The sequence below is a fragment of the Ambystoma mexicanum genome, chromosome 3q, assembly GCF_040938575.1.
Source record: "Ambystoma mexicanum isolate Mex_15411 chromosome 3q, UKY_AmexF1_1, whole genome shotgun sequence".
NCBI lineage: Eukaryota > Metazoa > Chordata > Amphibia > Caudata > Ambystomatidae > Ambystoma > Ambystoma mexicanum.
The window spans coordinates 63,088,565-63,113,866 of record NC_090926.1 but is presented as its reverse complement, the minus strand read 5'-3'; the positions used below and the strand labels follow the sequence as shown (position 1 = coordinate 63,113,866).

Here is a 25,302-nt window from a genome sequence, read left to right as displayed (position 1 = left end):
GTACAGGAGAATTCTCATAGTCTTGTAATGATCTCTGTTGGTTTTATTTACAATAAACTGCAGTTCTGACTTGCTGTTGACCGAGTCCTCTGTCTATTGTGGGGAAGGGTGTTGGGGCCCTTGAGAGTCAGGCAACCCCCAGACCTCTGACATGCCACGGGAGAGATCTCCCCCAGCAGTCTGATTAACCCACCAGTAAACTTTCTGTCATATTTTATTTTTAAATTACATTTTTGTTTCTTTTAAAGTTGCGTTTGAGATCGTTTACAAGACTATTTTCTACCAAATTATTAATAATGTGCTGTAGTCAAGTTGGAGTCTGGTTAGATAAATAGTGTCATTTGCATATGAGAGTATTCCAGTATCATGCCTGTGTAGTATAGGAGAATATTCCAGACTCTCAATAGATACGAAGGTAACTCCATTATATCAAGATTAAAAAGGAGGGAGAAGGTGGTGGCTAGGCCGGCTCTACATCACTATTTGTTTTAATGCAGCATGATCACTTGTTATTGCTATAATGGTATATTCTCACCAAAGTCCCAGAGTGAAAGGCCATATTCATTTTAGTCATTTGAATAGATGTGCAGAAATAACCAAAATGTTACATTGTTGCCATTGACGACTTCTTGTCACAATGTGGAATGCTGTCGAATATTCACTAAAACAATGATCCCCGAACAAAAAATCTTAGGTAGCAAGGAGAATGTTTTGGCAGAACCCAAAATCAGAAAGGAAACATTTAGCGAGTTCCACATGAAGAGAAGAGGGTGAAGTGTGAGCCCCGGATCAGGGGGCAATGTAGTGGATTGAACCTGAGAGCAAGTGTGAGAAGAGCGGAAACCCATCATAAGCATTATCCTCTCTGTCCATGTGGCTTCCCCCTCCCCCATTACATATGCTGCAAATGTGCCATGTTTACCTGTAGGTAGGTAGGTAGGTCTCAAGGCAGGTCCACACCGACCAGTCCTTCAGCTGGGAACCGTTCTTCAGGAATTGCCCAGTACCTTCTCATGGACTTACACAGACCACAAGTTGCAGGTGGCCTCGGTGGAGTTGGGAGAGATTTCGCAGTACCACTTCTGCTGGTTGGGTCTCAGCTCGTGGATGGGTCCCCACAAGCCAACCTTCTGGATCTGTTTGGCATCAGTGATATGCTTTGCGGATTGCAAGTGGCCCATTATGGGATAGCCAGAGTGCATCGACCCTGCAAAAAAGAAGATATGTTCGGTGAACAATAGCGCACCTTCCGGGCACGCATTCTTCCTTACTTTAAAAAACACAAATCATAGTTCACTACATAGGGTCAGATTGTCCAAAACTATGGCAAAAAAAACAAAATCTGCAGTGCAGAGGAGACCCTTTTTTTAAATTTATGGTTGTTGGAGAAATTCACAGGTCCCTTTATACTCAAGTGACCTGTGTTTTTCGGCGAGGGCTGTGCTGTAGTGCAAAATACGTGCTGTCTAGGCCCTTTGCATAGATAAGTGACAGGATCGTGCTCCAAACACGAATGTATTACAGGATTCTAGCACCCATGTGTGTTGTGGGAACACTTTCACAGTGACAAACGCGTAATGGTCTTGTAATTGTGAAATGCAACAAACAGATTTTTTTTTTAATCTAGCATTGAAGATTATAAATGTACTGATTAATTATCCCTCAAAAGACGGATGGACCTACCCACAGGAAAAGGGCGCGGTCCGGGACTGGAGAGGGCGAGTCAGGTGTCAGGACTGCGCCGATGAAGAGATTGAATAAGTATAATAAGCATTACCATTAAGTAATCAGAACAGTACTAACGTCTTCTCTTCCCCGTACCAGTCCATACATAAGAGTTATACGAAAGCGCTAACTTGAATCAATCTTTTCATGAAAGAATACAGACCCATTATATGCCGCATCAGCAGATACACCTTTAATTAGCCAAGAAGCAGAGAAGGGTCTCAAGGAAGCGCAGCCCGTAGTACAGCAGAAGCGTAGTCCTGATGGACCTTGCCTGGCAGATGGATCAAAAGATGGTGCATGAATGCACTCGGGGTAGCACAGAGAGAGGCCCAACAGATATCGAGAAAATCCCCCTACGCTAAGAGGACATCATCCCCCATAGTGGATCTTCACGCAGTGGCTCCAATGAGGGAGAGGAGCATACAAGGGAAACAGTGGGCATCATTGCAAGTATGGCAGTCTGGAAATAAGGGTGCCGGTAGCAACGTACTTGTAATGTCCAGTTTGCACCGGGATCTCAGGCAGCGGAAAAGGTGTTATGAGTCTGGCGGCAACGCGCCGGTAGCACCAGCGGGTTATCGCCGGACTTGTAATGAGGCCCCGTGTCCCTAAGCCAGTGACTGATGGGGATGGAGGAAGCATTTTGACTCCCCCCTAATCCCCCTGAAAGGTATGAACAAGCTGTTGGAGGAAGAGAAGGGAACAGTCTGATCCAAACAAATTAATCAAGTGGAGCAGACCGCCAGAGGGGCCAGGAGTTCACCCTCCACATGAGAAAGATCTACAAGGAGAGCAGGGAAGACAAGGTTCTGTCAGAGGTGGAAGGTGGAGACCACCTTTGACCTACAGGTGGATCACATATGAGAGCAACCACCTTGGGGTTGCTACCGGGTAGGGTGGATTATAAATAAAATCACCCAGCTCGCCCATTCTCCTGGCCAAAGTAATTGCTGCCAGAATGAACGTTTTTAGTTAGGTAGCTGTGGAAGACGAAAGCTTGAAGTTGAAGACTTGGAAAGCCCGGAGTAGTAGAGGAGGGCCACAGAGAGCAGTGAGGGACTTGATCCTAGGGTGAGGGAGAGAAAAACTCCCAAGTAGCCCGGAGATGGTGTCATCTTCTGGATCAACATTACCAAGGGACCTTCAGGAATTGTGAATAGCTGTCCATTGAGCCCTCAGGTAGGAGCATGCAAGACCCAAATTGGAACCATTCTAGAGAAACTCACCAATGCCAGGAGTACCACACGCCAGAGGAAATAAATGATTCTGACTGCACCAAGCTACAAAAAGCTCCAGGGCTAGGCATAGGATCATAGAGTGGAAGGCCGCCTTGACCCCTGATGGCTAAAATAAGGGAGATTCAGAGATCCTGTCGCTGAAGGTCCTCCCTTTCAATGACCAAACCCCCTAATTCTGTCTACTGGTTTGCTCCAAGGAAGAAAACTGTAGCCAGGCATCTGGAAAAAGAGGAGGATCATCAGAGAGCAGCTGCAGCAACAGGAGTACCACAACCTCCTGGCCCAGTAAGGTGCTATCAGGATGGTCTGGAAGCTGTTCTCCCTGATCCACTTCAGGACCCTGGGGATCAGGCTAATCAGATGGAAGGTGTACAGCAAGTCCATCAGATAGATGCAGGCTAGAGCATTGCTTCCCCAGGCACCCATCTCTAGATCTCTTGAATAGAACAGGGGAACCATGTGAAGGAGGGAAAGAATTTGAAAGAGGGAGGGGTGATCCTCAGTGTCACATGCAGGAGAAAGGTCTAGAAGAATGAGAACGGAGGAGTACTAGGAGTGGTGGGCCATGGTAAGAGAATTGGTGACACAGATGAGTGCAGTTTCAGTGGAGTGCTTCGACCGGAACACAGATGAGAGGGTCAAGAAGTGAATATTCTCGAGATAGTTGAATATACGGTTGAAGACAACCCTCTCCAGTATTCTATCGTGGTTGGGAAAGGAGAAAGACAGGCCTGACTTTTAAGGGGTTGTTGGGGTCAGCACTTGGTTTCTTTAAACGAGGTATGCCTGTGGCTGTTTTTTACAGGAGGTGAAGATACCAGACGAGGGAGCTAGATTGAATAATTAAGAGAGTTAAACAGAGGTGCTGCAAGTTTCTTAAGAATGTGTGGGGCAAAATGATCAACTGTAGCACAGGAAAGGGTTGACAGAGCAAAGAATGAGGGTATCAGGTGATATTATCCCCATATATATGGTCGCCATAAATAATATCACGGAGAAAAGGTTGCAGCGATATTATATGGGTGACCATTTATATGGGGACAGGGGCAAAAAAAAAAAAAAGAAAAAAAAAGTTTGGGGGTTGCGGGGTTGTCCCCCACATGTTCCATGCAAGAATGACGCCACAAAAAACGGCCATTTTTCGGCGATATTTCTGCATGGCGAGATTTTTGTGGCGACATTATTACATGGAACCAGAATGAGTTGATGTTTAGTGTGAGAGGTGGGGTTGAATAATGATAGAGATGAGAATGAGGGGAAGATGGAAATATTGGGGAATGAGGGAGAGAGTGGGCGAGGTAGTATGGTGGATGGGCACTATTATTCTGGTGATTTTAATGGAGAAAGTGGAGGTCAAGTTATTGACAGAGAGAGAGGTGGAAGTTGTATTCATTCATTATTTGTTGATTGTCTTTCTTTGTGTTGTCTTTCTTTGTGTACATTTGACCAGTTTAGGTTTTCCTGTCCTTTTTTTTAAATATTGGTATAGTTCCCTTTGTCTCCTGTTACAAAGTTCCTCTGCATAGCCTAGCTGATGGGTTCCTAGAGAACCTGGGGGCCGCTTACTGCACTATGGTGCTAGCCCTGGAGTCTGTATATTGGGGAACCCTCCAGGTCTTTACCCCATCACTGGCCATTTGGGCTGACACACACATAGGGACCAAGAACCTTACTCATGGGTTCAAACCATAAGTTGTAGTATACATCTAATTGGCAGAAAAGTACTTGACCCGAGAACACTGGCTCACAAGCCTCTGTTCGCTGCACACCATGAGCCTCATGGTGTACCCATTTGGTGACATGTAACAAGTGTGTAAACTTGGCTCACACAGCAACCCATACAGCTTCCCAGCTACAGCAGAGTGTATCTCAAAATGCATGCCAGGGGTCAGTGAGCCACACAGAGAGAGGCAATGCAATGATATCAAATGGCACCACCATCAGATGTTTGGGTGGCCATCAAGACCAGGGCACCTAGGTCCAAGATGGCGGGCCAGCCTTTTGAGCCTTTGGCCCATGGAGTTGGCTTGATTCACAGAAGAGGAAGTACGGCAAACAATCTGGATCCACTCAGACAGTCAGGTTTACCACAAGATTCAGGTGCACCCAATCAAGCTCTTAGTTCTATAATCATGGAACTTAAAGAGAAGGGGGATGGAGAGTGAAGAGGGAGAGAGAAGGAAACATGGGGGGAGTAAAATCGTCGAGAAAGAGGGGCAAGATGGAATAGGAGAAACACTTAGAGACAGATGGGGAATTTGAAGGCAGTTTGAGGGACAGCGAGAGGAAAGTGTAAAAGAGGGATGAGGGGAAGAAAGGTGGTAAAGTGATAAACTTTGCCAGAACGGTGCTCCGGAGCTCATGGAGCAGGGTGCAGCACAAAGGCAAGCAACAAGTAAAATATAGAGAGTGGCACAGAGGAAGATTAGTGGACCCCTAGGAGTAGAGGGGCTGCAGAAAGCCGTACTTACCAGGGGAACATGAACGTGTTATGGGGTCCAGCTTTTGTTGAGGTGTCTGATGACTGAGCTCCATCGGACAGCCCAAGTAGGCCATGGTGTTGGTGCCTTGGTTGACAGAGTCCAGGAGGACCAAAAAGATATCTTGATGAGTCATGTGTCAGCAAAGCAAGACACTAACCAAGAAAAAAGTGCTTGTCAGCATTTTAAAATCCCAGAGAATGAGTGACTATTTGATCTAACCAGGGCATCAACCGTGAGCCAAAGAAGAGAAACACAGACTCAAATGTGCAGTCCTAACAAAGCTAGAAAGCTCAGTAGAGGCACCTACAATTGGTCTTTTTACGCAAAGGCCAAGCTCTGATTGCCTTAGCAATGCCTCGATTAGTTCACCCATAAGGAATCATCCATTAGCCCACAACCGTTGCCATTATGAGTAGAGAAATAAAGTAATTAAGATACCTCTGACTGCTTAGGTGTCCCCTGTTGATACCTTGACAATAAACACCCCTCATGAAATGTGTTTTTTACAGTGAATTTGAGTTTAGTTGGGGGTCATTGCCCAAAATGGCTCAATTTTATTGTCTTGTACCCATGGCCTCCTTTCTAATGTTCAACGTGCAAACAGTTTTGTAAGTCCCAGGTGTGGGCACTCATTTTGTCATGTCGCCTATGATGTACACCTTAAGGTCTAGTCTTGCAGACTGCCTCTTGATTCCACAGCTCTTAAGGTGTGAATGGGCGAATGATTTGCAAGTTGTCCATTTTTCTTTTCAAATTAAACTCATTCTTTCCATTTGTTTCTTAATTTGTCTGTGGTTCTAGGATTTAGTTTCGTTGACTTTGCTTGAACTCTTTCAGCTCTGTTGCTCTCTGTGGTAAATTGCCATGTGGCAATGGTGTGAAAGCCCTAATTTTTTATTTGTGTTAAACAATAACATAATACTGGTAATTCCATCTTTGAAAGGGAAATCTGCTGACCGGATTACCGTTTCATAAGCTCCATGTCAAAAGCATAGCAAGTACTTGTACCCTGCTGCACCAGGATCCCAATTCGCAGCACCTGCTCTACCAGTGGCACAGAGCAGGTTCAGAGGTAACAGGTGTCCTCTTAGCAGCAGTGACAGCTGTTAGGCAGAATCACCTGCAGTACCCTTTGGGAACACTACAGGTATTAGCACAATTTCACCTTTGGTACAAGCCTGTACTACACAGTAAAGTGGATAGCGATGGCTGAGCAGCCAGACTTACCTCAAGCGTTTAAGCGAGCAGTAGAACAAGTTACACAAAGGACCAACCAATACAGTGATTCAAGTAAACACTTACTCAAGGTTTCTCAGTAAAAGAATATACATTTATTTACTCCATCATTTATAAAACATTACACTAGCATAAGCACCTCAATATCAACAATAATACACCACAAAAATCCAACCGGTAAGTAACCAAACAAGTTTAGCTCAAAAATGAAGTGTGAGCAAAATGGCACTTTAGATACTTCGAAAAGGAGGGAAAAGACACGATTATAAGAATAGACAGCCCAAATAAAATCATAGGCAAGGAAAAGGGTTCAAGTTAAATACAACCAGCAATTCTTCTCAATGGGGCTGGGCCAAAGTAAATGGTTCAGAGTCTCTGGTATAGGATAGCACAGTTCTGGTATGTAACGGTTAAGTCTTTGCCACCGATTTTTAAAGGATTTGGCTAGGCGAAAGGTTTGACGAATGTTTAGGGAAGGACAAGCCTTCGTAGTTGAGGAAAGTTTCACACACTTTCTCAATGGCCGAAAAGATTTCCAGACCGCGTTTACACAGTACCTTTTAAATGAAGAAAGCTGTAGCTGAGACAGTTGTTCCTGGCAGTTTGAGCAGATCTTGCTGTTCCTGTGCTTCAGTCATGGGGACAAGAAGGAGTACGTCGGGAGGTTCCTGCACTACCCAGGGAAGAGGCCAAAAGCTGGAGAAAGACGTCGGTTTAAGGTGCGAGTGCCTTAAAGTCCCCCTGGTTTCCTTCCCTCTGGCTATCCGGTTTATAACAGCACTGTGATAAAATTCGACCAGAATAGGATGGTGCCCAGGTGGCTTGCGAGTTGGTTGTTCCCACCAAACTCAAGGGAAGAAGTTAACCTTGAAGGGCTTCTCTGTCATCGGAGTTTCAGGCAATTCAGACCTGCAGCAGGGCATCACTGGTCATCCAGGAGTTGCAGCAGTCCTCTTCCTTCCTCTCCTCTTCGGTTCTTTCGTTCCAGTGGTCGACTCTGCTTTCCAAGTCCCAGAGACGTGCTTTTAAACAGTTTTCCCCCCATTCAATCAGCATGGCTGTCACTCACACAGCAGGGTTGCTGTCCTTGCCGGACAGCCAGCCAGCCAATCACACCAGAGTGCATTCAGGTCTCCTAGGAGACTAAGCACAGGGAGTTTCGGGCTCCTCCCTCACATCCTGTCCACCCCAGACACTCTGGCACCAGAGGAGGGCTTCAGCACAGAAGCCTGCCAAAGGGCACGAACAAAGGGACCAAACCTGGTGTGGCGCGCAGAGACAAACACAAGAAGGACTTTTCCTAAAAGAAATGGCGAAAAAAGATGACTGGAGTCTGTTTTTACAGTTAGGTCTGGGGCGCCATATTGAAAAACATGGCTACCCCTGATAGCGGTCGTGCAAAATCACGGTAGTTGATCTAAACCACTGGCACCAGCCATTTAAAATAGGAAAAGGTACCATTTTACTGTTACATGAGTGTTCTGACTCAGGGGAAGCTAAGCAACCCCTCCAACACTCTTATAGTAAGATAGGGTGTGCTGGGTCAGTAAATTTAAAAAGACTAGTAAAGTCAATTTAACTTTACTTATCCTAAGAGACAGTAGTCATTCTCAGGGAAGGTAGTTAAACCTTTGGGAATCTGAAAGGACACTCCTGTGCCAATGCACTGAAGGTGCTGTGTGACACACAGAAAAAAAACTCCATAACCAAAGAACACAAAAGTAAAACACATCCAAAATACATGAAAGAATGGGGAAAAAGGCTCACACTCTTTCCAGGTAAAAAAATAAATCTTAGAAATCCAGCAAAGTTGCCGGGGGTCTCAAAAGGTAAGGGAAATAAGCTCATTTGGAGAATTCTCCCTAACAGCCAAGTTTCTTCTGGACAGATACTGCATTTAAGATATGCAGCCCTGTTCCAAACTGTAAACTGGTGAACTGTAAAACTAAGCTATACCCAAGTTAGGGTAGGGTGGCCAACATCTCTGATAGTTATCCCTGCCACATTAAATTTATATCACATCTGTGTTAGCCTTTTGGTGCCATTTAAACTGTGGAAGTATTATGTGTATTCATTCCAGGCAAGGCTCCCCCCTGCTCACCGGCAGGGGGGAGCGTTAGGGGATTGCTTCTCTCTGTTCCTTTGTTAGGGCAGGTAATGCCCTTTCCCCAGAAACAGCAAGTCCACAGGAAGCTAGCCTAGGAAGAGGAATTAAAGGGCACACCCATTCATCAAAGGCTAGGCCTCACAACAGGGTGCTGCATATCTAAAGGCCTTTGATTCCATTGAGAAGGAAAGGGACGGCGGTGAGTGTAGACAGAGTGATCTCCAGAGTTTTGGGATAGTAATGGCATCTTGATTCAGTCTGCCTCGCTTTCCTGTCCCTTCTGCTTACTGTAGCACAAAGCACTTTGAGTGTGATGTCAGAAGGGCATGGTCCACTCATTTAAAGGGCAGGGATTGGACGCCTATAGCAGGCTAGATTTAGTCCAATCACCTGTGGACATTTTCTTTTAAAAGAAGATTATTTACACCACTTCTTTGAACACTCCTTTGGACTCCAATCTTTAAAGAAGATTTCATTGGACCCTGCTGAGAGAACCATCCTTTCCAAAGCCCTCCAGTTGTGAGGCAGGTGTTCCAAGGCAAAGGTGAGCTATGTCCTGTTTCCTAACCATCCCCAGGGACCATTTGTGGTGAGCTTTGCTGCTGGACCAAGACCTCGCCTCTTCCAGCCATCCTGCTGCCTGGGACCTCACCATGTTGCGGGACCCTTGAAGGAGTGTGCTAGCCTCCCCCATGTTGGTGAGCAAGAGAAAAGGACTAATCTCGGCCCATGAGACCCGATAGTGTGACTCGCAGCACTTCGAAGCCAGAACAGCCAAGACTCCTGTTGTCAACGCCGACCCACTGCAAGTCGTGACTCGAGCGCATTCGACACCAAGCCAGCTATCAAGACACTTCGATGCTGCCTTTGGCATTCATTGTTCTTCGAACCGCCACTTGCCTGTTCAACTCTGTTCACAGCCGAACCACACCAGCTGAAGCGTGTTGTTGCTTCGGCTTACACCAACAAATAACCGCTGCCTTGCATTGCCCGAGGCTCAATCCTGGTGTTTCCCGAACAGCATCCTCCAAGCTGCTACATAAAATCACCTTGCCTCTGCATCCTAATACGAGCTCACCACTGTCAAACTTGGTTGTCAACCGAACCTGGTGACTGCCTTATCTGCATAGCACAAGTAGATGATTCGAGGCTGCAGCCACTTTCCATTCAACCCAGACACCTTCCATTCAACCAGACTCGAGAGCAGCTTGCCGCTGGACCACCGCACCTGCTCAATTGTCGAATAAAGAAATCGCAAACAATGCTGAGAAGTCTGATTCAACACTGTCAAGCCGCCAATATCTTTGCAAAGGTGTTATTGACGGATATCTGCCACCATGCTCCACCTTGGGCCCCTAGAGACTGGATAGTTCATTTATATCCCTTTTAATCTCAAGAACATATCATATGAACATTTCAGTCTTTAATTGACCTTTACGCCCCTATCTCATTACCCAGAGTCCTGCATCTATTCTATCTCTGCATATTCAGTGTTCTTACATGATTGATTAAAATACATATTTGTATAGAACCTTGACTGTAGATTACTTTATTTTGGAGTGTTATACTTCATTGTTTGGGTTGTTACTGAACCACATTCACACCTCTTAAGAGTGTAGCCTTCCCTCGGCCCACGTTACCACAAAAAGGTGAAGGAGGTATATCTCTTAACTGTGCCCGTTTTACCTTTGTGATTGTGTTGGCTCTTGGTTTGTAGAAGCATCAGGGCTGAATGGGTGTTTTGCCTCTACTCATCCTTGTACTCCTGAAGTGCAGAAGTCAATTTGTCACACTCTTATACATATGTGGTTGATATTTGGGACCATTTCCAATAGGAATGTTTGGACCTTTCCCAGTTTCTTGCTTATTTCATTCGTAGTTTCCATATTTGGTTCTTAGATGATTCTGCCTTAAACATGTTTCACCTTCATAACTGATTTTGATGGCTTCTCGCCGTTTGTAGCCATTGAATCGTCACCTGGTCCTCCGAAATGAAAGTGAGTGGCATTCAGCCACCACGTGCTGAATGTGGGCCCTCGGCTCATGTCTCTCGCTTGGCTGCCAAATCATTTCTTTCTAGCTCTGGTCCACCCTCCCTACTTAAGCCTATGCACCTTTCATGTACTGCTCTATGAATCCTGCTCCAGGAGGGTACTGTGTTCACAGTGTGAAGGCAGAATGAAGCAAGACAGACAACATATTCAAAGTTCAAAATGGTTTATTATATCAAATGTCGGGATGGTAGAAGGCCTAACTTGCCCCATGCTAAGGTGGGATTTTCCACCTGAACAAAACTAAGGAAAGTCTGAGTCAAAGAGTTCAACTTAAAAGTCTGTGTCCAAGACTTATCCTTGACCTCACAACTAAAGCTAAAAAATGTGTAGGGATGTGTTGGGCAGCATACATCAGGAAGACACCAGGAAAAAAATATAAGAGTATTTATTAAGATACACAAGTAAGGACCCCAGCTGCCAACATGCAGCCTAATCCCTCTTAAGAATAGATCAACTGACAACATTAGAACTCTTCAAAGGTAAACACACCTCATTCTAAGCAGATGGAATCCTCCTGTAACATCATTCCATCCGATGACATCACTGAGCTCACAGCATCTGGAGCCACATCATAACAGGATGTCAATAATTAAAGAAGTGACGACCAACACAAAGTTCTTAGCTTCCTTTTCAACTCCCCTTCCCCAAGTTCAAGAAAGTTCCACAAAAGTATCAAGACTACCTTTCCCAAGGTCAGGTCAATACAGTTCCACACAATCTTTGGGGTTCCCTTCCCCAAGTGTCAGGTAACGCAGTTCAAAAGAAAAGGGTATTGAGGCTCCATCCGCAAGACAGCATTTGTAGTTCATCATGGCCCAGGGTTTCCTTACTCAAGACTTCAACGTAGCAACTGGTATTTGTTTCAGTCTTTCAAAGTTCAACACAACTCTACGTCAACCTGACTCGCCTTCTTAAAATGCTTCTTCTCAGTTGCTTCCACAGTGTCTTTGGTTTTCACACTTTAGGGCTCAAGGCACAGTTATCAGACCACACAGTCCACCCAACACAGGTCACACAACTAGGACCCCCCAGGCTATTCATCCCCCACAGGTTCTTCTATATCTGCCCCTGTGTAAAGATTCACATTCACTTAGCTTCTCTTTGTCGGCCTCTTGGCTTTATGTGTAGCTTCACACACTCCTGGTTTCTCCCGATTAGCCTCTTGGCTTTGTCATAACATGTCACACATCTCTTGCCAGTCTTTGGCCTTGCCACACTATCTATTCATGAGGTTCACTTTGTGGTGGTCTCGTTAATTCCCCACCTTTCTGTCACACTCTTTCACACTTGCGCTTTTTTCCGTAGGTTGCTTTCAATAGGGCCCTTTCCCTTTTGGCTTTCAACAGCTATTCGCTTTGCCCGTAAAGCTTTATTCAGTTCAGTGTTTTATTTGTTTAATTACAAGTTTTTATTCAGTTCGGTATTCAATATAATTCATACAGCACTTAGTCACTCAAAGCTGGGGTGCTCCTAGAAGGCTGCGCATAAATCACATTCTCTGACTCACTGGTTCTCAGTGTTTCTCTCCGGCGGTTCCTGCTGCTTCCTTTCTGCTACTCGGGCTGGTGGGCCAGCCTCTGCAAGCCTCGCTCAGACTCCGGGTGCTCTCCTGCCGGCAAGCAGCGCTTCTTCTGCATGGATGCAGACGACGTCCTTTCTTCGTTCTTGCTCGCTCACAGCGCCAGCTGCTCTCTCCCCAACACGGAGGCTCCAACACCTGTGGCAGCCTAACGTGCCAACTTGCCTTGGGCTCCACAGGTCCTCTGGGACATATGCCAGCGTCCTGGATTCCTCTCAGGCCTCACCAAGGCTGCTTCTTCACGAGAAGGGTCCCCTCCTGGTCTCTCCCAAACAGGCCTCCCTGTTGCCCTCCTTGCTGCTCCACTGGCCTCCCTTCGTACACCTTCAAGCACTTGACAGTTTTCAGGTGTGGACTCACATTTGGACTTGCCTGACCATAGTTAAAGGGACATGCCTGACCCTTGCAGTACTCTGCAGACATCCTCCTCGTCCCAGGACTAGAGTGCTGAAATTAGGTTTTAGTGTTCATTACTCTGTCGCCTCTTCCTCATCCCGGTACTGTCAGAGGTCAAATGTGGGAAAATTAGGGGAGCTGTTTTACAGTAGCCTATAAAAGGACAGGGAAGGGTTATGTTGGACTTCAATAGGAAAAGGTGGATACCATGTCTCACCTGTGGGCACCCCAATCTCGCAATCACCAAGGACCCTCCACCCAGGTGATCCTCCCTTGCTTCTCCACCCACAGGGTCAGGATCTAAACGTGATGACCTTTCCCTGGCCACCTGAAAAAGAGGATCCAGGTGGAGTAGAAGTGGGGATACCCTCAGGTTTCTCACACAAGTCAGAATTGTCTAAAATGCTCTCAGATAAAATGACAGAGGATCATTATTCTTGACCATATTCAAATGGTATACTCCTTAAAAATCTACTAATAGATTAGGATGTACAGAAAGTCAGTCTTGCTGATGAGCATTATTGGAATTAATAAAAAACTACTTTATTAAACAGTGCTTATTGTGTTTTATCTTTATCAGCAAAGTATATTATCAGACCAGAAGTCCTTCTCGATATCATTGAAAGCCAATGTGTTGCCCCGGATTCTCGACAAGCCTTTTTTGTTCATATAATCTAAATTCATTTCTAATCAATTACCTACATAAAAATTAGAATTCTCGTCTCTTAGCAATTATGATTTGTTATTTGGTTGGTTTTCCAGTTATCCAGCGTTTTGAAACTATAGTTTACATGCCAGATTTCCATGTCTCTAGTGGATCAAACTAGGGAATCTTCTTTATGTTATTGTGTAAGCAGACTTAAGAGAACCAGAACCTCACCACAATCAATTTGAATGGGGAAGAACATGAGCTTTCCTTTTCTTTGTATGGTACTTACCCACTAGTTGACCTAGATACTTGCTGGATATCCACCGTGGATAGAAGCTCAATGTGTTTCCATTCAGAGTGGCGAACCAGTTATTTGGTGTATGGTGTATTTTTATAGGTTCAGTGGCAGCCCCTTCACTGTCATCTTGCTCCTCCACAGATAGGATAGTGATGTCAGGGACTTATGTGTTTTGAAAATGAGATTACACCTGGTCTGGATGCATTTCAATTAGGTGAGAAGTACTTCTTAAACTGACATAATTAGTGCTTCATTGAAAGTCTTCAACGTAAAACATTCCCCAATAAGACAGAGGTGCTCTGAGGAGACACAACTATTACTTGATTGGTGAGTATGTGTTGCCCTATTTGGATTTCCAATTTGGTTTTCCCAGCTATTTAAATTGCCTCCTCCTCAAAGATGTGTCGTTCTCCAAGGACGAGTGTGGGGTAAAACTGAGAATGTATAATTTAACTTCTATGGCCAAATGACTCAGGGTTTTTGTTATCTTTAGATGTGACAGGAACTAGAGTCCCTGAGGTCTGACCCATCTGTAAAATATACCCCCATTACTCATATGGTGTGGTAGTATTGACCGTGACCATGATGCAGGTGCAAGACTTGGCCATGGGGAGATCCACTATAAGGTCTGTTGTGATGTGGCTCCAAGGACGAGATGGAAGAGGTCCTTGTTCCAACAGACAGATTGGTTTTCTGGTTGTGTTTACACTCATGGCACAGGTGGGGCATGATCTTGTATACGCTTCCACGTCCCTCCTTAAGTTAGGCCAGTAAAAGGAGCGATGGACCAGGTCGAGGGTACCCGACTGTCTTCTATGACATGCAGTCTTGTTGTTTTGACAACCAAGGATCGTCCTGCGAAGCGGTTTCGTGGGTATAAACAGGCAGTGGCCCCGAAACAGCAGACCCTCTTTGTCTTCCAAAAAGGCAGCCGATTCCCTGGGAATAAAAGGTCGTTCGAGGATGGTGGCTTCTTTAACCTGCTGCAGGAAGGTAGTTAGGTGTGCTACTATCCTGTTTCTGGGAAACAGTCGTTCTGGAGGGTGGATAACAATCTCGTCTGAGGACCACTTGAGGGAGAGAGCATCAGCCAGGGTATTCTGGCTTCGAGGCAAGTATGTAATGTGAAAGTTGTATTGCGCCAAAAAAGTGCCCACCTGGCTTGGCGAGAGTTCCATGGACTGCAGGACTTGGAGTTTCTTCTAGTCGGTCTGGATCAAAAAAGGGTGAGCACCCCCGTGGAGAAGGTGGCGCCATTCCTTGCAGGCCAGTTTCATGGCCAGAAGCTCCTTTTCTAACACTGAATAATTGCGCTGGCTGGCCGGCTGTAAGGGTCAGAGAAAGGTAGGCAATGGGATGTTCTACCCCGTTGTCTTCTTGAAAAAGGACTGCACCTATGGCGGCAGCTGATGCATCGTATTCCACTACGAAATGCCGGTCTTGATCAGGGTGTCTTAAAATCGGAGATGAGCAGAATAGGCCTTTCAAGTGTTATTGGTGATGGAACCTGAAGTAAGAGGACTTCCGTCTACACCTTCCACCTTCTGTCCCTCCTTGCGCTCGAGTCTCCGGAGGCCTACCTTGTCTGCCCAGATGGTGTTGATGAAGTTTCCTGTTGCCCCATAATCCAGGAGAGCTAGGGAATCAATCTTGTATTGATTGATGCAGACTTGGACTGCTACCACCTGAGAGGGGAATCCTCCTGAGTGTCGGCCGAGGAGACAGAAAAAGAAACGTAGGGACTGACACGAATCGTACCCTCGGTAACCTGCCCCTCCTAGGACCGAGGTCGTCCGTTTCCTGTACAGCGGTGAATCACTTATGGACAGTCTCAGAGTAGGTGCCTATCTGAACCACAATAGGTGCAAAGACACTTCTCTCTGCAACGTTTCCGTTCCTCTGGCGTGAGGGGAGAGCGAGCTGCACCTATCTGCATGGGCACTTCAGGAGAAGGATGGTGAGGAGGGAGCAGAAGAGGGGTTGCTGAAAGTAGTTGCCCCGGTATCTTCTCCTTTTGATTCTTCCTTTATGTGGGCGGAATTCTATTTGTAGAGCAGGGGACAGTAAATCAGAGAAGGTCGAAGGTCTTGGTGAGCGTGCCAACTTGTCTTTGATGTCTTCTCTTAATCCACACCGGAAGATGGCATACTGGGCTTGCTCGGGCCAGTCTGCTTTGGTGGCTTGTCTCTTGAATGTGGTAATGTAGGACACCATGTCCGTACAGCCTTGGCGCACATCTAACAATTCTTCGCAAGCTGTACAAGTAATTTCAGGTTGCTCGAAGGTCTGCTTAAGCAGGGCTAGAAAGCCCCGGATGTCGTGCAGTATCGGGTTGGCGTTGATAACAAGAGGCATAGCCCAGGCCAATGCATTGCCTGTCATGTTGGATTTCATGTATCCAATGCGCGCATGGTCTGAAGTAAAAGTGGTTGCTCTGAAAGTAAAGTAGACCATACAAGCATCCAGGAATTCCTTCAATTTCTTTGGTGTCCCGTCCAACTTGCCCGAAGGTAGGGCCATACGTGGCAAGTCGGTTGGGTGGTGATCGCGTGCTGTTACTAGCTGATGTAACACGGTATTCTTGGTCTTTAGGTTTTGGACTTCCTGGGACAATCCCTGGACTGTGGCCAGGAGCTCTTGAGCCTGTTTGGCCATGGCCATACTTGCTTCTCGGCGTTGCAAACTGTGAATTCCCTTTTCTTCCTCCCCTGACCCACTGTATTCCAACACCTCCTCACCTGATTCACTGGTGTCTGGACTCAAGTGCCGTCTTGAACAATAGTCCTTTTTGTGAAGATAGGACCTTCCTCGAGAGGAAGCCAATGTGGCCGCCTGTCGACAGCAGCCCTGTGGGCCCTCTCCTGAGGAAGACCAAACACGGGGAAAAACCCTGATAGGCACAAAAAACCCTGGTATAGGAGATGACTTGCGGCGGTGAGGTGTCTTGGAAAGTTCGATGTCTGCCTGCTAAACAGCGCAGGCTTTAAGCGGTTCACCGAAAGGAAAGCCCACAACTGTGTAGGACAAAACGTGCATACTGTGAGTGAGGGCTTTTGCAGTACGGACAGGTCCGCAGAGGTGCAAATATAGTAGCAGCAACGAGGAAATCCAAAGAAGGTCGGCTCAGGTCAGAGAGCAAAGGAGGAGTGAGCCGACCGGGCGAGGGCAGAAAAAACCCCTATGCGGCCATAGAGAATGGTAAGAGCACGTCTCCAAGAGAGACGGAACAGAAAGAGAGACCAGACAATGGGAAACAGCGAAGCCCGGGGAGATGGGAGAGTGTGTAGATGCCGAGCTTAAACAGAGAAAGAAGGATAGAGGGAGACCGAGAGGTAAAGGAAAAGAAATAAGGGAAGACCGGAGCAGAGAGCCCCCGAGTAAGGGTCAAAGGGAGAGAGAGCGGTAAAGCAGGGGCGAAACCCGCGAACAAAGAAGCCGGCAAAGGGAGACCGGCAAAAGCCAGGAGTGGCTGCGAAAAAAGGATAGGACGTTCCAAGAATAGGAACAAAGAGGAAAACTCACAGCGTATCGCAGCAACAAAGGACAACGGAACAAAGCGGTTCTAATGCTCCGGCTGCCAGGAGTTAGTGGGCTAAGAACCTCCCGGCAGCGGTCATGTTGGAAAAAGACAGACCGTAACCAGGGGACTGTGGAAAGCGTAATGGAACAAATCAATTGCGGCCCAATATCCATTCGTGCCATATGCAGCAAAGCCCTGGGCGCATGACTCTTAAAATCCAGTGCTTCCTGAATCCTGCAGGCTTATTTTCATGCTGTCCTTGCAGTTTACCTCTCATCTCCCTTGGATTATTTCCTATGCTGTCTCCTCTGCTGTCTTGCTTTTAGGCTTTGTTGTTATTCAGGCTGTCCTTGCTTAGGCCTGACTATGTTCCTCTATTGCTTACTCTGTAATCCTCTACCAAATAGCCTTTTTTCTCTCATGAATCCATGTATTTGTTGTGTTGACGGTTTCCTCCTGTGATTCTCTGTGACGTGTACTCAATGTTCCCACCAGTAACTCAGTGTGTCTTGCATTTACTGTTTCCTCCAGTTATTACTCCCTGTGCCGTGAACTCTGTGTCCTCAAGTGTCTGTTAGTTATTCACCATCTTAGCAGCGACTTAGTTTGTGCTGAAATCTGAACGATTCTCTTACGCCTTCCTACCCTTACCCGTACCCTTGAATTCTCTGAGGCTTTTTGAGACAAGCATTGTTTGACTTCTTGGTGTATGCTTGTATCTTCCATGTTTTCTAACTGCAGTTTAGTATTACTTGGTGGCAGTGCTCATCTTCACACAGTGTCTAGTTTCTACAATTCAGTCCTTGATTTCTTTTTTTCGCGCGCACTGAGCTAATCTCTCCAGTCCTCTTTTCCGAATCAGTCACCTGTTGTTGAGTGTGCTCCATATCCATAAACAGTGGAACTTTTGAGTTGGTCTCAGCTCCACAGAGGCATGGCCATATTGTGCTTCTGCAGTGTTAGGCAGAATCCTGTGCAGTGACCTTAGGGACCACTACACACAATTAAGACTACAGGTGGCAATACAAGTTTTACCTTTGGTACAAGCCTGTACTACTGTGTCAGAGTGGTAGCAGTGGTGGAGCAGCCAGGCTTATCTCAAGAGTATATGAGCAGTAGCAGAGATTACATAAAGGGACCACAATTACTGTGACTCAAGCAAACACTGACTCAAGGTTTCAGGTAGAAAAATATAAGTACATTTATTTTTAAACCATTTGTTATGAACACGACACTTCTATTAAATTCAAAAACCCACACGTAAAATATACAACTAACCAATTCACTTTGTACAGTATGTCTCAAGGTAAGTACCCGGTGTTTGAATGGACCGGTGTTACGAACAAAACACGTTACCGTGAATACGATTACGATCACTTTTTGACAGTTCGGTCTACTAAGTAAACGCTTATCCGTGACATGAAATGCTACCGGGGCAAACACACACTTAGCGCCTGAGATACCCAGAGGGAGTTGGAGGCAAAAATCACAGGCAATATTTTGGTTAGGTAGACAGAATCGAGAAACACTCAAAGTCAGGAGTTCAAGAGTCAAATGGCCGGAGCCAGGGTCAAGTGACACCGGGGGCCTGTTGTCGAAGATCACACAGTCAGATATTTCACGATTCAACGTAGCCAAGAACACTTCGATATTGTCAATGTTCGGAAGCAAAAGTTATAAGAAGGAGGGAAGACAAGGGCAAGCCTTGAAGAAGAAAAGGGGTTCACCCCGTTTCCTCAAGCAGAACACAGAACCTTATTCCAATGGTGTAGCTGGCGCCCTGGCAGTTGTTCCTGTTGGTTTCCCGCAGACCCACGGTTCCTGGAGCTTCGAGGTGAAGGACGACGTCTGAAGGGGGTCTGCACCACACAGGGATGAGGCCAGCAGCAGCGACAATGAATAAAAGGTGCGCTTCTTAAAAACAGGAGAGGCTCTTCAGGTGGCTATCCGGACCACTACAGCAGTGTGCAGCGATTTCGACCAAGAAAGAGGATCCTCTGGCTGTGGAAGATGAGCTGGTTATCCCCACCAGGCTCAAGGGAAGAAGACTTCGGACTGGATCTTCTCTAGTCATCTAAGGGTAGATAGCTCAGGACTGCAGCAGGGCTTCACCGGGAAGGGGTAGTTGCAGCAGTCGTCGTTCTCTCCGCTTCTCTTCGGTTCCTTGTAGTTCCAGTGGTGACTCTCTGCCTTCTAGCCAAAGAGACCTGCCTTTTATGCGCAAAACCCCCATTCACACAGCCTGGCTGTCAATCACCCAGCAGGGGGGTTGTCCAGCCTGGACAACCACCTCAGCCAATCATGGCAAAGTGCAACTTGGGTTTCCTAGGATACCCTGTGCAGGGGTGCAGGGGGTGACTACACCCCTCCCTCACATTCAGCCCACCTAGACACCCAGGCGCCTGGTGGAGGGCTTCTGAGCAGAAGCACGCCAAAAGACGGTGAACAAAGAAGGCGAACCTAGTTTGCCGCGCAAAGTAAAACACAAGAAGGACTTTAACAAAAAGAAATGGCGATTAAACCCAACCGGAGCCATCAGAAAGACAATTTGGTCAAGCGGGTTTATGTACAAGGCTAATATAATAGCCTAAAACAATACCACGTTTATCTAATATAATCGCGGTACAAAAGTTAGGGTAGGTACTACTGCCAGCCAAGTCTAAATGTTAAAAGAGCGAAACAATGCTCTACGAGGTACAGATACAAAGGGATACTAAGTAACCCTTTCCAGTACTCCATGGAAGATGGGGTGTACTGGATCTGTGGTAGATTGACTAAGTAAAGTTAATGGCAACTTTACCCTTTTCTAGGGGACGGTAGTCAGCCTCAGAAATGGAGTCGGTGGGAAGTCTCAAAGACAACCCTGTGCTACTGCACTGAAGGTGCTGTGTGACACACAAAAGAGGGCTACTGAAGTGGTGTACTCCAGAGTCCACAATCACAAAAACAGAGAAATACACATGGCAAAACACAGGTAAGAGTGGGGGAACAGCTCACACTCTTACCAAGTGGAAAAAAGTAAACTCCAGAAGTCCAGCAAAGCTGCTCTGCTGGTGGACTCACTAGGTGAGGGAAACTAGCCATCAATGAGAATCCTCCCTAACATGCAGTTAGTGTGTTGTTAAATGTAATCTGCTTACTTTGAGCCCAACACAATCGCTTACTACTGGAAATCTCTTATTTTACCTGTGGACCCATGATCAAACTTTGTTTTCTAATATGTAGGTTTATTTTCTGTTCCCTTATTCATTTACTGACAGCCAGCTTGAGACACTGGCAGCTCACATGATCTCTTCTCGCTTCCAGATGCCAATCTAACATGTACTCTTGCTTTTCCAAAGTCTTTGACATTGGAAACCCTTTGATATTTATGAGCAGAAGGAACCACGATTCTCCTCTCTGTAGATTTGATAAGTATACTCAGATAGAACCATGCCCTCCCCCTAAACCCTTGATATTTGTCAATGCACACATTACTAACAACTGTGGTGATTTCACTGGGACGGACCACAAGTACCATTTTTAGAATCCCGTTCAATCCCAAAAAGAGAATATAGAAAGGGTGGGAAATTATTTCCCTTCATAATATTAGAGGTATTCAAATCATCCCAACCATATTTTGGAATAGATTAGTGATATTAGAGCATGGACAGATAATGTTAGATTACATCGTATTACGCCCTCAACCTTTCCCCGCAGCTGCATCATACCAGTGAAGCGGACACCCACCGGCTGATATCTGAACATCGGTCACAATTCTCTCAGGCCTGGGGAAGCGAGGTGGGATTGCTGCCAGCTCAGCAACGGCACTCATCATTTGGTCCCAAAGAGCCAGCAGAGCATCGGGGTCCTCCAGCGAGCGAATGGAGTCAGCGGGGAGTTTTAGGATGATGTTTTCAGCAGCCAGCTCTGCCCAAGGTGCAGGATAGTGCCGGATGGTATACAGCCAGGCAGATTGACTGGTTTCCCCTAAAATGAGAAATATTCATGAAATAGGTTGGACGGGAGTTTGACAAGTCAAGGGGACCATGAACAATTGCCATTCTAATCCAGAGCAAACGAGTTGTGAAACCTACCCCGCCGAAAAAAGGGTGCTTGTACTGCACCCTCCGCTGAGAGGGGGATTTTGCCGAGCTGACATCCTGTGGGCACCACAAGGTAAAGCAGCCCTCCACACAGGGAGGAGACAGAGACTTTCTCTTCTTTCACATTATATCTCCTGAGCACCTTTGGGGCGCAACAGAACTGCGCAGCATTACTGGAGGTCATCCGAGTGGCATCCAATCTGCAACTGAAAAAGTAGGTGTTTCGTCAGTCCACTTTGTCTCGGAGGATCCCTGATAGATGGCTCTTATTGAGAGGAGAGGATATTTCTGTGAAATTGCCAATTTAGAACATTATCTGTCAACTAAGATCAATAAAGGACAAACACAAGAACTAGCAAATTACCTTTACATGTAAGAGAAATCATCGTCAGTAATGGGAACAATAACACATTGAACATCTAATGTAAAATGCGTCTTAAAAATACACATGCCTGTAATTTATTTATACAAAAATAAAGAGTTAAGTGCTCATCCAGGGAGCATTCACCAACTTGAAGCCCACGAATAATCCATGGAACTCTCAACCTTCAAATATAGATTTCTGTAATATCAATAACCCATTGATAAATGAATGATAGATTATTTGTATAGTGCCATAGTGCCTATACGCACGTGTTTGAAAGTGCTTCATGGCAAGGGATGGAGCAAGGAAAAATACGACGACATTCTTACAAGGCCTTGCGACATTAAGAATGTGAAAAAAGAACAAGTTACTCTCTTACCTGGTAACGTTCTTTCGATGGGATGGTCCGAAGACGTATTCCAGATCTATGACAGTAATCACCACAGCTGTGCTGCTTCGGAAAATCTTTCGGCGTCTGCGTCCTACGTCGATGACGTCGATACGCCGCTCTCGAGGACCTCCTCCGACGGCCGACGTCACTGGATGTTATAAGTAGGACGCACAACGCCCGTAGCCTCAGTTGTAGTTTTTTCCCAGAACGTGTGGCACCAGTCTTCTGCCAGTCTGACCACACAAAGCCTTGCGGAAACGTAAGCTGCAATCGCATAAGAAATTCTGTAGCGGGGAAGGCAGGGAGGGAGCGATATGGAATACGTTGTCGGACCATCCCATCGAAAGAACGTTACCAGGTAAGAGAGTATCTTGTTCTTCGAGGGGATTGGGTCCTCCGACGTATTCCATATCTGTGACAGACTCCCAAAGCAGTACCAATGCAAGGAGGTGGGAAAAGAATTTAGAATACAGAAATTTAGAATGCCCAATCAAATTGCGGAGCAAAGGACCGCCCTGCCAAAGGCGAGATCCTGCCCACGGATGGAATCGAGGGAGTAGTGACGTACAAAAGTATGGACCGAATGCCCAGGTGGCTGCATCACAGATGTTATGAATAGGAACACCCCTTTGAAAGGCCGGAGGGGCAGCCATCTCCCTGGTAGAATGGGCCCGCAAGCCGACCGGTGGGTCCTTACCCGCCCAGCGGTAACATTCAGAAATTGCCAGAATAATCCAGCGAGACAAAGTCTGCTTAGACACAGCTTGTCCCAAACGCTTTCCAGCGCAACCAATGAAGAGTTGATCGTCCACTCTGACCCGGGATATGCATGAAATATAAAAGCTTAAAGCTCTCCTAGGATGGAGGCTATGGAGCCTCTCCTCTTCCTTACCAGGATGCGGAGGAGGATAAAATGCCAGAGGAATAACCTTCTGGCCTAAATTAAATTCCGACACCACCTTCGGAAGAAAGGAAGGACTAACTCTAAGGACAACCCTGTCCTCATGAAATACAGTGAAGGTTGGCTTAACTGAAAGTGCCTGTAACTCACTCACTCTGCGAGTGGAAGTGACCGCAACCAAAAATACAGTTTTAAGAGTTAACAGTCTCAAAGGGCACAAATGCAAAGGCTCAAACGGAGCACCCATCAGAAACCTGAGGACAAGGTTCAAATCCCAACCGGGCACCTGGAAAGGTGACGCAGAGAACACATTAGCGAGCCCTTTTAGAAACTGAGAAATTAAAGGGATTTTAAAATAAGAACACTCTTCAGACTAGCGCTTAAATATGGACAGCGCCGCTAGGTAACCTTTAACGGTACCCACTTGCAAGCCCCTGTGGGCTAAAGAAAGCAAAAAAGACAGAACCACAGGAATGTCACATGAAAACGGATCCACATTCTTAACCCTGCACCAGTCGCAGAACTTTCTCCAACGGCACCGGTACAGGGACTTTGTTGCGGGCCTTCTGGCCAAAAGCAACACCTCCATCACGTCTTCAGGGAGGTCCCAATCCTTATACCTCAACCTTTCAGAAACCAAGCGTGAAGGTTGAGGGATCTGACCTCTGGATGGAGAACCTGACCCCCTCTCGTGAGAGCAGACTTTCTCGGTAGGGAAGACTACGTGGAGGGCAGATGGACAAGTCGAGAAGGTCCGGGTACCACATCCTCCAGGCCCATGCCGGAGCAATGAGGATCATCCGGGAACCGAACCTTCGCAACCTCCACAGCACTTGTGGGATGATGGGGACTGGAGGAAACGTGTACAGCAGTGGGAATGACCACTCCACCACGAACGCGTCTCCTAATGCTCCTTTTGGAGGAAAATCCCGCGAGCAGAACCTTTCGCACTTCCGGTTGACACTGGAGGCTAAGAGATCCACTTGAGGGGTCCCCCAAAGGGCGAAGATCTCCAGGAGAATCTCCTGAGTCAACTCCCACTCGTGAGAGATCGCGCTCTGCCTGCTCAGAGCGTCCGCCGTCTCATTTTCGTCTCCCGCCAGATGAACTGCTGAGAACGAAACTTCCTGCTGGATTGCCCAGAACCAGAGCTGCATCGCCTCCCTGCAGAGAGGAAGTGACCCTGCCCCCCCTTTTTGTTGAGGTAGTTCATGGCCACTGTGTTGTCTGTCAGGATCAGGACATTCTTTCCTCGCACAGTCGGCAGAAAAGCCTTCAGGGCAAGCCTGACGGCCCTCAGCTCCAACAGATTGATATGGAGTCTGGACTCTGACGGAGACCAACGACCGCTGACTGTGAACTCGTTGGCATGAGCTCCCCATCCGATGAGGGATGCGTCCATCACGATCGTCGCCTCCGGCCAGGGTAGCCAAAATGGAGCCCCCTTCATCAGATTGCCTTCGACGGCCCACCACAGAAGGTCCTGGGCGACCGAGGACGGCACCTGAACAGGGTCCGACAACCTGCCGGAGGACTGAGACCACTGGAGCTTGAGTGCCCATTGCAAAGATCTCATCCACAACCTGGCCTCTGGCACCAGAAGAATGCAGGATGCCATGAGGCCGAGCCATCTCAAGAACTCGAAAGCTGGGATACTCTGGGCATGCTGAAACTTGTGCACCATCTGCTGAATGTGATGAGCCCTCACCTGGGGAGGAAAACACTGCCCCAGGGACGTGTCGAGCACTGCTCCGATGTACTGGAGCCTCTGAGTTGGCGTCAAGTGGGACTTCTTTAAGTTGAGGGAGGAGCCCAGCTTGTGGAGGGAGTGGCAGGTGACGGACAGATGATCCAGGACTTGCTCGGGAGAGCGCGCCCTGATCAACCAATCGTCCAGGTAAGGGTAGACGTGAATCCCCCTTTCCTGAGATGCGCTGCCACCACTACCATAAGCTTGGTGAAGACCCTCGGGGCGGAGGTCAATCCGAACGGCAGGACCCAAAACTGAAAGTGCGAGTCTCCAACCGTGAACCTCAGGTACTTCTTGTGCTTTGGATGGATCGGCACACGAAAATAAGCGTCCTTGAGGTCGAGAGACACCAACAAGTCCTGAGGTTGAAGGGCCTGGAGGACTTGAGAAAGAGTAACCATCTTGAACTTGTCCTTCCTGAGGAGTTTGTTCAAACCGCGCAAGTCCATGATGGGTCTCAATCCCCTGTCTTTCTTGGAAATCAAAAATAAGGGGAATAACATCCCTTGTTCCTCTCCGCTAC

The 25,302-nt window shown here is 46.9% G+C and overlaps 1 pseudogene; it reads right to left on the bottom strand.

Moving 5' to 3' along the window:
• Positions 1-25,302, bottom strand: part of LOC138447933 (TRPM8 channel-associated factor homolog) — a 223,073-nt pseudogene that overhangs the window by 44,850 nt on the left and 152,921 nt on the right.